Here is a 12,632-nt window from a genome sequence, read left to right as displayed (position 1 = left end):
GTCATAATTTCTTAGGGTTAAACCAAACTTTTATGTAGGTGGGATGTAGTAAAGAGATTTGAATTTCTGTGATTATCGAACTATAGTTTTATCAAATGAATTGAACTGCTAATGAACACACAGAGATAGATAAAAGTATTTTTGCTTTTTAATATTCACAGACACTAGTCCATTTCACAATTTAAGTGTACAGCTCTGCTTTTGGTTTATTCATCTGTGGATTCTGTGATTCAGTCCACATTTTCTTCATCTTGGAGAGCATAGGGCACTAAGTCTGTTAATTATAAAGAGGTGTCCATATACATTTGGTCATGCACTGTAAGTCACAAATTTTGTTTTGGAAATATTTCATTATTTCACATCTAGCTAATTGTTGTAGAACAGATCCCACTTAGCTGTTGCTAAAGCAACCGATGTTCACTCTTGCACACAAGTCCAATTACAGACAGACAAAGAATCACAAAATGAAAATGCTGCTATAAACATGTAATGTGTGAATACATTTCCCTTGACCAGACTTCTACATTTAAAGAACTCTTAATTATCCCTTAACAGACGTTGAAGTCATTAAGTCAGTTGTAGAAACACATCTAAGTGGCTCTTAGATTGATTAGCATCAAATAGTAGCTCAGCAGTAATTTGTGTCTTACGTATTTCCAAGAAAGCTATTTTTAAAAGAAACATTACAGGGCAGATCTCAATAGAATCCAATGATCTGATAAATGCACAGAGTAGATTGAGTTGTGAGTGGACTGGTGAGTGAGTCAAGGGTCGCTTTAAACCAGGAATTCACATTTTGGTCAATAATCTATTAGAAAGAAAACATGTTAACATTTAATAACTGAACAGGATTGCTCAGCATGCCTCCCTTAATACTAATCTCTCCTCTGATCACAGCAAAGCCTGACAAATATGTTCCCCATATTCCACAAACCAGTAGATCATGTGGACCAGAGCTGAATATTATATATATATATTTAGTAGTAAAAAAAGTCTGACTTGTACCGATTACTATTATTATTAAGTTATGGTTGATAAAAAATATATTCAAAATCTAGTGTATTTAGTCTAAATAAATGAAAAATAAAACTTTAAAAAAATAAAATGTAATTTTAAAGATAATTTTAGGTGCATTTAGGCATCACAACATATACTTAGAGATGCACCGATACTGTACTTCATTTCTCTGCTGATTATTCAGAATGATATCTGTCGACACCGATATTTCGATTTCATTGAGGAAAAAATATCTTTCCCAACTAATGCTGTAAACTGTTATAGTATAAGAAACAGAAAATAATTCTATAAATCAAAGAAATTAGCATGCAATATACATTATTAACCAATACAATAAATAAAATAAGAAAATCCTAATATGAGACTACAGGTGAAACTCGAAAAATTTGAGTATCGTGCAAAAGTTATTTCAGTATTTTATTTATTTCAGTAATTCAGCTTAAAAAGTGAAACTAATATAGTCTATTGTATATACTCATTACATGCAAAGTGGGATATTTTAAGCCCTTATTTGTTATAATTTTGATGATTATGGCATAAAGCTTATAAAAACTCCAAATTCAAAATTAGAATATTGTGAAAAGGTTTTCATAAGCTTTGAGCCATAATCATCACAATTATAACAAATAAGGCTTAAAAATCCCACTTTGCATGTGATGAGTATATACAATATATTAGTTTCACCTTTTAAGTTGAATTACTGAAATAAATGTAAATAAACTTTTGCACGATATTCTAATTGTTCGAGTTTCACCTTTATAACCAACATGGTCCCATTATAGCATGTAGATGTAGAAGTAGATGTGTAGTTTTCAAAAATGTGTGTAAAATAATAAAGTAGATGTAGATGTGTAGTTTTCAAATATATGTGTATAATAATGTCTACATGAGATGGAGACTCAACTAATATTAGTAGTCTAATAAAAGTCAAAGTTGAGGTCAAATTACCAGCCGAATACTACTTCCATTATCTTCCACATTATTAATCACTGAAAGAAAACAGAGCATTTCTTCAATGGCAGCTGTAACCAAAAAATGTTGCATTAGCAAGTCCAAGATGACTACTACATCAACAAAACAGCGAGTGAACCTTAATGATCTCTGTTCTCTGAATGCTTTCCATATTATCTGGGCGCCAGCTGTTTACGCAGTCCATTGTGCTACAGAAGGCAATGAGGCATTATTTAATAAGAAGTCATAAACTGAATACAGAATCAATTACAGCTCCCTTGGCTGATGGCGATGTTGGCATTCCCTTCCTATTAATATGTCTGGCACTAACCGTTCTCTGAATGCTAACAGGGAATGGTCACTCTAGTAGCAATCAGTACAAAAAAAATGTAGCAAATGTTGTTAAATAAAAAATAAATAAAAAAATCTTGTTCTGAATTAATTATGTTTTCCTTCCAATTGGTCCTCGAAATCCATAGTCAGGACAGACAGTGTTAATCCTGGGATTCTGTGGGTCAGTGCATAGCTATACATCAGATAATGATGCCAAATGGCCAACTGGTCAAGCATTTGAGGAGATTTGCTTCAAATAAAGGCAATTTTCCCTCCCTTTCAGCAAAATAAATGATTTTTCAGTAAAATCATTTTGGATAAATGCACGACAACTTGATGTTAGCTTAGCTATTACATTTTTTATTTTGATTATAGTCGGTATTTACAGAAATTTACACAGGTCTATTCTGAATTATTGAAATGCAGTTTTTATGAGACAGTCTTGTGGATCTTACCAAATATATCTATTTTTTTGTTGTTACTCTGTCTGTATATTTCTTGAGTTTGTGAATGATGCACTGCCACTGCCAGTACTCAGGGGTCACATTATCCACACACGTAACATAATCTTGAAACTTTTGATTCAGTTTCCCTCTTTTTGATATATATATATATATATATATATATATATATATATATATATATATATTTCGTCACTGAACCAAAAAGGTGAGGAGGATAAATAAGGATAGAGACAAGGAAGGAGACGAGTAACAGAAACACCATCTATCTCTGTCCCTGGTTTGCAGAAGGTGTTCTTTCTATCTTTGTCAGTTCTCTAAAAATGTTTAAATGCCATTCAGCATATGTTCGTGGCCACTTGCATGGCCAAAGTCTGGTGGGTTTAGCCAAAAACAACATAACACAGTCAAACGGATAAACCACATACTAATAATCCTATAATCATTTTTGAAGGGGCAACCAGATTTACACAACAGATTTAAGTCTCCATGAGGAACGCAATTATTGCTAAATCTGGGCTGACTTTCTCTGTTCCTAAATAAAGGTAAAGAAAGATGTGGCATTCATGCTCCAGAGTGGCATGGTTTGACCTCTGTAAACTCTGTCTGTCTAAGTTATGTCATTCACATTCACATCCTATAGATGCAGAAAAAAATCAATAAGCCAAAGTCACGCTCTCTTTACCCTGTAAAATGAACACTCTGCACCAAAGACAATGAATGAATGCCTTTTTAAAAAAAAAAATCTGCCATAGTTACAGGGACATGAAGCAGAGCCCATTATACACCTGAGACTCTCTTGTTTGAGAGAGAGAAAGAGCAAAACGATGGGTAAGGAGATGGCTGAAAAAGATCATGAAAGAGATGAAGAGATGTTGCTCGGGGAAGGAAAATGGCAGAGGAAGTGAGAAAACATGAGGGAACAGAGAACCCTCACACACCAGATTCATGTCCACTGAACACATGGTTGCAGAAACATTATAGAGTGACATTACAAAGAGAGATAAACAACAAGAACAGATTTACTTCAGACAGAGTTTCCACTTAAAGTCAACATAATAACAATAAAACATCTACACTGTGTAACTCTTTTAGTTTATTCTTAGCTAAAAACACAGTTCTTTCAAAAATATATGTGCTCATTAATGTATATTTACTTCGTTCATTAATGAGAGTTGGTTGATAAGTAGTTGCAGATTAATGAGAGTTAGTTTGACAAGTAGTTGCAGATTAATGAGAGTTAGTTGACAAGTAGTTGCAGATTAATGAGAGTTAGTTGACAAGTAGTTGCAGATTAATGAGAGTTAGTTGACAAGTAGTTGCAGAATAAGGAGAGTTAGTTGACAAGTAGTTGCAGATTAATGAGAGTTAGTTGACAAGTAGTTGCAGAATAAGGAGAGTTAGTTGACAACTAGTTGCAGATTAATGAGAGTTAGTTGACAAGTAGTTGCAGATTAATGAGAGTTAGTTGACAAGTAGTTGCAGATTAATGAGAGTTAGTTGACAAGTAGTTGAAGATTAATGAGAGTTAGTTGACAAGTAGTTGCAGATTAATGAGAGTTAGTTGACAAGTAGTTGCAGAATAAGGAGAGTTAGTTGACAAGTAGTTGCAGATTAATGAGAGTTAGTTGACAAGTAGTTGCAGAATAAGGAGAGTTAGTTGACAAGTAGTTGCAGATTAATGAGTTAGTTGACAAGTAGTTGCAGATTAATGAGAGTTAGTTGACAAGTAGTTGCAGATTAATGAGAGTCAGTTGACAAGTAGTTGCAGATTAATGAGAGTTGGTTGACAAGTAGTTGCAGATTAATGAGAGTTAGTTGACAAGTAGTTGCAGATTAATGAGAGTTAGTTGACAAGTAGTTGCAGAATAAGGAGAGTTAGTTGACAAGTAGTTGCAGATTAATGAGAGTTAGTTGACAAGTAGTTGCAGAATAAGGAGAGTTAGTTGACAAGTAGTTGCAGAATAAGGAGAGTTAGTTGACAAGTAGTTGCAGATTAATGAGAGTTAGTTGACAAGTAGTTGCAGAATAAGGAGAGTTAGTTGACAAGTAGTTGCAGATTAATGAGAGTTAGTTGACAAGTAGTTGCAGATTAATGAGAGTTAGTTTGACAAGTAGTTGCAGATTAATGAGAGTTAGTTGACAAGTAGTTGCAGATTAATGAGAGTTAGTTGACAAGTAGTTGCAGAATAAGGAGAGTTAGTTGACAAGTAGTTGCAGATTAATGAGAGTTAGTTGACAAGTAGTTGCAGATTAATGAGAGTTGGTTGACAAGTAGTTGCAGATTAATGAGAGCTAGTTGACAAGTAGTTGCAGAATAAGGAGAGTTAGTTGACAAGTAGTTGCAGATTAATGAGAGTTAGTTGACAAGTAGTTGCAGATTAATGAGAGCTAGTTGACAAGTAGTTGCAGAATAAGGAGAGTTAGTTTGACAAGTAGTTGCAGAATAAGGAGAGTTGGTTGACAAGTAGTTGCAGATTAATGAGAGTTAGTTGACAAGTAGTTGCAGATTAATGAGAGTTGGTTGACAAGTAGTTCATAATATCATATCATAATGTCTAAAGTGGACTATTGAAATAAAGTGTAACCTATTTTTCTTTCTTCATATGGCAACAACTTTCTTTGCTTCGGATACCATTTTCCTTTATGGATGTTGTCATCAAGCTCTCTTATTTTAGAACCCCTGCAAAAACGTAAAAGACCACAAAAGAATTTGAATAGAGGGAATTAAAGAGTATTTACTCAATAATCTTTGTTTAATTTACAACTTTGAAGATTTTTTTGCAGTGTTTTCAGTATCAAGTGGCTTTAGAAAAATGTCACTAAAGTGCCCACCCACATTCTTTCCATGATTATAATGTTGGCGATTATTGAGGGTGGATTATTTCTTAATAATTACTCATGTCTGACACGACATTCCACATCCTAAGCTGAAAAAAAATATCCCAAAGGTGTACAATCAATCTGAGGTGTTTAGTTCAGTTTGAGGTAGAATATCTCATCATCTTCCGTCTCCTCAGGCACACTGCCAGTGTGTGTTTCTGATGTAACTGAATGAAAATCGTAATGCGTTTCAGAATCACAGCCTGTTCTGCCCATGGGGAATAACCTGCATTTAATACTTCTGTCCTCATCTGTTGAATTGGTGGATACGTTTTTGTATCTGAAGGCATTTCTGCTGACCTTTTTTTTTAGACGACAAAAAGTCATTCATTTATAAATTTCATTGTGCCCTGAGCTCAGATCACTTTCCAGAGTTTATTTACATAGAAGCGGTGTTCATCAGAGTTGAGTTGTGTTTCTCTGGGGTGAAAAGTGAATGACGATAACTCTAAGCCTGTCTCCGCAGCAAAAGACTTAACCCTGATGGATTGTCCTCTCTATATCTCTCCCGTCCTCCATCTATTACCACTATCAGTGCTCATTACACATGGAGTATAAGAGATAGATGCATTCAATACTACAAATGTCTCACACATACTTCATATTGTGTATTTCCTTCCTTTAAAACCATTACAAGCAAACAACATCCGATCCAATCGATTCTTAACAATACACGCAAACCAACTCGGACCCAGGAATTAATCAACTAAATAATCAAAAAGTAGGGCTGTCAAATTCTTTTAGATTATTAAAACAGAATCCAAAAATGGAATTGATATGGAATTTGATTTAAAAAAAGCCAACTCAAAAACCCCATAAGAGTCCATTCTGCATATAACGCTATGTTACAACATAAAGCAATATTCCAATAATTTATGTATTATTGTATAATTATACCACTTTATATAGGGCCATTTTGCATAATAAGTAGTATCAGCTGACTACTTACTTGTGCCTATTTAAAATAGTATTAAAGTAAAAGTACTGTATGTAACATGTTGTCATGGTATGGTATTATTACTTTTACTTTAATAAAAAGATCCGAGTAGCCCACTTCCTCCACTGGTAGAGACTAGAGGAATTTGGACTAATAATAGAAGATAACAGGGTTTTGCAAGTGACCCTTTCAATATGTACTTATTGATATTATTTTGTATGATATATTTATTTTATGAAGTTATTTTTTTATATAACATGACTAAAAGACAAAGCCATTAGTGAAGATTTCAACAGTATTTAGAATATAATATAGAATAGCATGCAATTCAAACTAGTTTGGTTACAGTTCAAATGTATCATTCACCCTGCCTCCATTACATATCTTGGTCACACAAGTGTTGGATCACCACAAAAAATATGTTTATATATACATATATATATATATATATATATATATATATATATATATATATATATATACACAGTATGTATACTGTATTCTACAGTATCAGTCAAACGTTTATACACACGAATGGGAAAGTGTGTCCAAACTTTTTACTGGTACTGTACTATAATATGCACATAAATAATATTGCTGCTGTATTATAATATATACAAAAATAATATTGGCCTATATATCGATATGTGCTTTTTTTACTCCCTAATATCATAATCGTCCCCGGGCTTTAACATATAGCTGTGTACCAAATGACGCACTATACACTATGCACTAAGAAATGCTCTAAGTTCTCTAACATCTAGAGTACATTTGGTATAAGGTTATTTTGACATTCACATTGGAGTCTGATAGTCCCTTCCACTACAGAAGAAAAGCTGCGACAGCTGAGTACATGAAGTGTCTAAGGGGCCATTCACACAGAACATATTTTTGTCAAGGTCTAAGTGCTGCGAATTTGGAGCGAAGCGTCAGATGCTGCGTAAGACGTGAGTGCAGAGGTTAAAGGAACACTCCGACTTTTTGGGACTTTAGCCTATTCACCTTACCCCCCAGAGTTAGATAAGTCCATACATACCTTTTTCATCTCCGTGCGTGCTATAAGTCTGTTTGACGCACCCACCGCTAGCCTAGCTTAGCACAAAGACTGGATGTGAATGGTTGCAGCTTTCATACTAATCCAAATGAGTGACAAAATAACGCAAACGTTTTCCTATTTACATGTTGTGATTTGTATAGTCACATAATGTACAAATAACAAAGTCAAATGAGACACAGACATCTTTTAACCGTATAAAACCTGGGAACTATTCTCTGAAGGCGAAGCACTGCTACTTTGACGGCGTAATAACCGCAGCACCGGAGACACGCTGTGGTGAGGAGCGGAGAGTTCGCTCGGTGTTTGGGTAATAGAGTCAGCAATTTATAAATAGTAAAAGCGTAGTTTAGAGTCATGGGTTTTCGCTCTATTGTAAATAGCTGCGACTGTAAACAGGGGAGGTAATACCATGTTTCACAGAATTCCAACTAAAAACGCTGACTGGATGAAGAAATGGCTAACTTACTCTGGATATTTATCCAAACACACCTAAGATTATCAAGGGACATTATGTTTGCTCGGTACATTTCAATGAGGACGACTATTTTGAAAAAATGGAATTTGCCACACGGACCATAATGTGCTGAAGGATACGGCCATCCCATCGATAGCACAGACAGGACAAGTGGATCACCTGCGGCTGAGGTAAGTGTTATGTTTTTAGATGACCTACTGTAACAGTGCCTTTAGCCAGATCTAATGTAACGTTAGTGACACTATTATATGATTAGGGTATGAATATGTTTTTATCTTGATGCGGTGCGGACGCGCTTGGGAAAAAAAAACTAACGCGTTCACCGCGTTGAACTTGCACCCTGCGCGCGGCGCGCCTAGTAGCCTAAATTTGAAATAACCATGGAAATAACGAACTTGAGCGTGCAAAAGGGTACGATAGGCTGTGAGTTCATTGTGCAAAAACAATTTGTGCTATTACTTTCCCCTTATTCTATCCTATAGTAATGCAATACTGTATATTATATAGGCAAATGTATTTACTGTTGAATACATTTGGTTCAGCTAATAAATTGCATTTAAAACATATTGATTCCTGTAATAATAATTATTTATTCATGTGATATTTATAAATCTGGGTGCGTTTTTGGTTGGAAATCAATGAAACATGGTATTACCTGGTCTCCCCTGTTTATTGTCACAGCTCATACATAAAGCAAACACCCATGATAAACTTTGCTTTTCTATCTAACGTTAGTAATTGCTGACTCTTTATTCCAACGCTGAGCGAAGCGAACTCTCTGCTCCTCGTCACGGTGCGTCTCAGGTGATCGTTATCACTCTGCCCAAGTAGCAGTGCTTCCCCTTCAGAAAATATAGTATTTATACGGTCAAAAGATGTCTGTGTCTCATATGGCCTTGATATTTGCACACTCTGTGACTATACAAACCACAACATGTAAATAGGAAAACGTTTGCGTTATTTTGTCACTCATTTGGATTATATAAAAGCTGCAACCATTCACATCCAGTCTTTGTGCTAAGCTAGGCTAGCGGTGGGTGCGTCAAACAGACTTATAGTACGCACGGAGATGAAAAAGGTATGTTTGGACTTATCTAACTCTGGGGAGTAAGGTGAATAGGCTAAAGTCCCAAAAAGTCGGAGTGTTCCTTTAAAGACGTCCATCTAGCGAGTGTCTGTGCTGAAAACCAATGGGAAAGTAGTGCAGTGGAATGAAAGTGCGTTCGTTGTGAATGGCCCCTAATGCTAATTAAGTTCATAATCTGGATATTTAAACTGCAGTTGTTTTTTTTTTTTGTAAAAACACTATATATATATATACACTATATACTCTATATATACTACAAAATGTCACAGTATTATACATGCTGTAAGTGAATGTGATTTGGGGGTCTGATATACTGTAGAGGCAGAACCACTGAAGAACCTTTAGTTTTAAGAGTGAATGAATTAAAACGATTAAATACGGCTCTGTAAACACTGAATCTTGCTCAGCTGTCAAATAGTTGGATGCTCAAAGACATGGAAATAAAACAACATCAATTTCTAACACCACTTTTTGTCTATTTAGTAATTTACTCATCCATTGCAATTTGCAACAATCTCTGATTTATTATTTTATAGGTCTATTCTATGGTTATTAAATGGATGCATTTTATTAGTTGTCTACTATTATGCTACACAATGCCGATCAAGTTTCAAGCTTTTGAAACTGAAATACCAATGGGAAGTTGACAAGTTATACTGTGTAAATGTTGTACTCCATCTAAATCTACTTATGCACAGTAGTAAAGGGGTTTTATTACTATGCATGCAGCTTTTATGAGCTCAAATTATATGGAATAACTGAACTTTAAAAGATCCATTTGTCACACAGCAAGAACTACTGAAGGCAAATAAGTGATTCAAATATTGAAAACAGCCCTCTTTCTCTAAATTCAAACACAACTGAATCTATATATCTCATGGACATGTCATGCATCACGCAGCCAGCAGAAGTAATATAAGATTTAATGGTTATTTAATACTGTCAGACGACTGTTTCTCACTGTTATGTATGCATGTGCACACACACACACAAGAATACACATCCACACACAGCATGCAGCAAGTAAAAACTGTGCAAAATAAGAGAGGAAGAATGGCAAACACACAAAGCAAGCTTTATCCACACATTGATGCTCCGTTACCTTACAGCAGCTGAAGAACACACACTACGAGAGCGCTTCACTTTGCCATGCCATCTGCTCCGAGCACAGGGTGCAAAGACCAGGAACAACTCTCTCGTCCAACTCTGACGTTCCCCTGCTCTCTCTCTCTCTCATTCTCTCATTCTCTCCCCCCTGCTCTCTCTCTCTCTCTCGCTCTCTGTTCTTTCCCCTCTCGCTGTCTTTCTTCTCCAGCTCTGCCTTCAGATCATTGTAGCGCTCTCCTCCTGTGTGCTCTCTCCCCCCCCCCCCCTCTCTCTCATTAGATCACTAAGTTGACTACTTATCAATTGCATGTTGTTTATGGAGAAATGAGTGAGTGTGAACACTACTGGTTTTCCATAATAACCCTCTGATGCATTCATTGTTAATCACAATGGAAAAAAATACTGCCTCATTTTTTAAATAAGAAAATAATCATCAGCTGGTCATTAACTGAAAAAAAAACACCTTAAAATGTTTGCCAACCAATCAGAACAAAGCATTTATACCCTTTTTCCTATAACGCTGCGTTTTAGAATATGTGAGGCACTTCCGGTTCGAGGAGTTCCACTCAAAAAGACTGAACAAATCATTTCAAATCATACGGTTGTACAACAACTAATCCGTATCCGTCAATTTGACTGAATGAGCTGGACAATTTCCTTCATGTTCAGACTGCAACACTCTCAGAAAAAAAGGTACAAAAGCCGTCACTGGGGCTGTACCTTTTCAAAAGGTACACTTTTGTACCCAAAGCTGCATATTACTACCTTAGTGGTACTGTACATATTAGCACCTAAAATGTACATATTAGCTCCTAAAATTTACATATTAGCTCCTAAAATGGACATTTTAGCTCCTGAAATGTACACATGAACACTTAAAATGTAGATATTAGCACCTAAAATGTACATATTAACACCTTAAATGCATATTAGCAACTAAAATGTACATATAAACACCTAAAATGTACATATTAGCACCTAAAATGTACATACTAGCACCTAAAATGTACTTATTAGCACATACATTGTGCATATTAACACCTTAAATGTATATTAGCAACTAAAATGTACATATTAACACCTAAAATGTCCTTATTAGCACCTAAAATGGACAAAGGGTTATCTTTTGAAAAGGTACAGCCCTAGTGACAGCTTTTGTACTTTTGTTCTGAGAGTGAAGAGAATATTGTAATGCTTGGTATTTTAATGTGACGTGGAATAACAAGAATATAGTGAGAGCTGATTTCAGTGGCTACATTCTTTTCTTCCTTATCATTTTCTTTTTCCCCTTTTGTATTCTGCTGCAAGAGAGAAAAATGATACTGTGCATTTGTGGTCTGCTCTTCTGGTTTAATTTATGATATGTCCCATTAATAATTCACTGGAATGCACGAAGAACCTCTTTTTTTTCTACCCACATCCTCATGTCCAGGTTTGGGTTTTTTTAAGCCGATGCTTTAAAAGGTAATTGTCTCCCTTTTGACTAATAAATCCCTATTAGCAGTACTTACTGGAATGTTTCTAAAGCAGGTAAATACAATATTTATTGTCTGTCAAAACGTGTGCATGTGTGAGTAAACCTTAAGTTGTTATGTCAACCAAACTCAAAATGATATTTGCAACATAAAAGGCTTAATTAAATCAATAAATCAGAATTTTTATCTTGCAACAATTCATTTCATTAATAAGTGATAATTGGTCCCTTGAGAGTGTATATAGATAAAAGAGGAAAAATGGAGCAGTTTGGAAGTCCCTTTAAATACAAAAATAGCGATACAAATCTTAAAACAATTACTCTGCATGACCACGAATTAATAGAATGTCAAATGAAAAGAGTTCTTTATGTAACATAAGATACATTTACTCATAACCAATACATAAATAAAAATAAGATTATGTATTTATAACCCCACATCTTTAGATGTTGTTCTGGGGATTAACATTTTTTCAGTGTCTGTGATCATTTTATGCACACATCTTCATTCGTGTCTCATCATCTGGCACTCACAGCAGTGGAGCGCTATGCCCATGTTTCATTATGAATACATGTTCCACGATAAAAGAACTATACGAATTTGTGATGAATTATTGCTCTCGAAAGAGGGAAGTAGAACAATCTGTTTTATATGAACCTTTTTAGATTCGTTTTGAAAGGCTAGTATTGATATGCAATGACCGAACTGAATTTACATGAAAAAAATCCCTTTGTATAGACTACAGAATCTCAATTGATCGGCCGCATTCAAAATTATTGTAAAATGCCCAATAAAAGAGGCAGTGCATTGTGAAGGCTGATAAACTGAGAGCTTATATACTTTACCGCT

The 12,632-nt window shown here is 35.1% G+C and overlaps 1 protein-coding gene across 8 annotated transcripts in view; it reads right to left on the bottom strand.

Annotated features, from left to right (window-relative positions):
* Window positions 1-10,480, bottom strand: part of gramd1bb (GRAM domain containing 1Bb) — a 132,448-nt gene extending 121,968 nt beyond the window's left edge. For 4 of the 8 annotated variants that reach the window (XM_039647567.2, XM_039647568.2, XM_089135287.1 and 1 more), the window contains exon 1: window positions 10,304-10,480. The gene's annotated coding sequence lies outside the window, so the exon portion shown is untranslated. The remainder of the gene's footprint in view (window positions 1-10,303) is intronic. The other 4 variants (XM_039647571.2, XM_039647575.2, XM_039647576.2 and 1 more) reach the window with 2 other exon arrangements.
* Window positions 10,481-12,632: the final 2,152 nt, after the last annotated feature.

The sequence above is a fragment of the Pimephales promelas genome, chromosome 10, assembly GCF_988280905.1.
Source record: "Pimephales promelas chromosome 10, fPimPro1.hap1.1, whole genome shotgun sequence".
NCBI lineage: Eukaryota > Metazoa > Chordata > Actinopteri > Cypriniformes > Leuciscidae > Pimephales > Pimephales promelas.
Note: the sequence above shows the minus strand (reverse complement) of the source record. Positions and strands in the feature narration are given on the sequence as shown.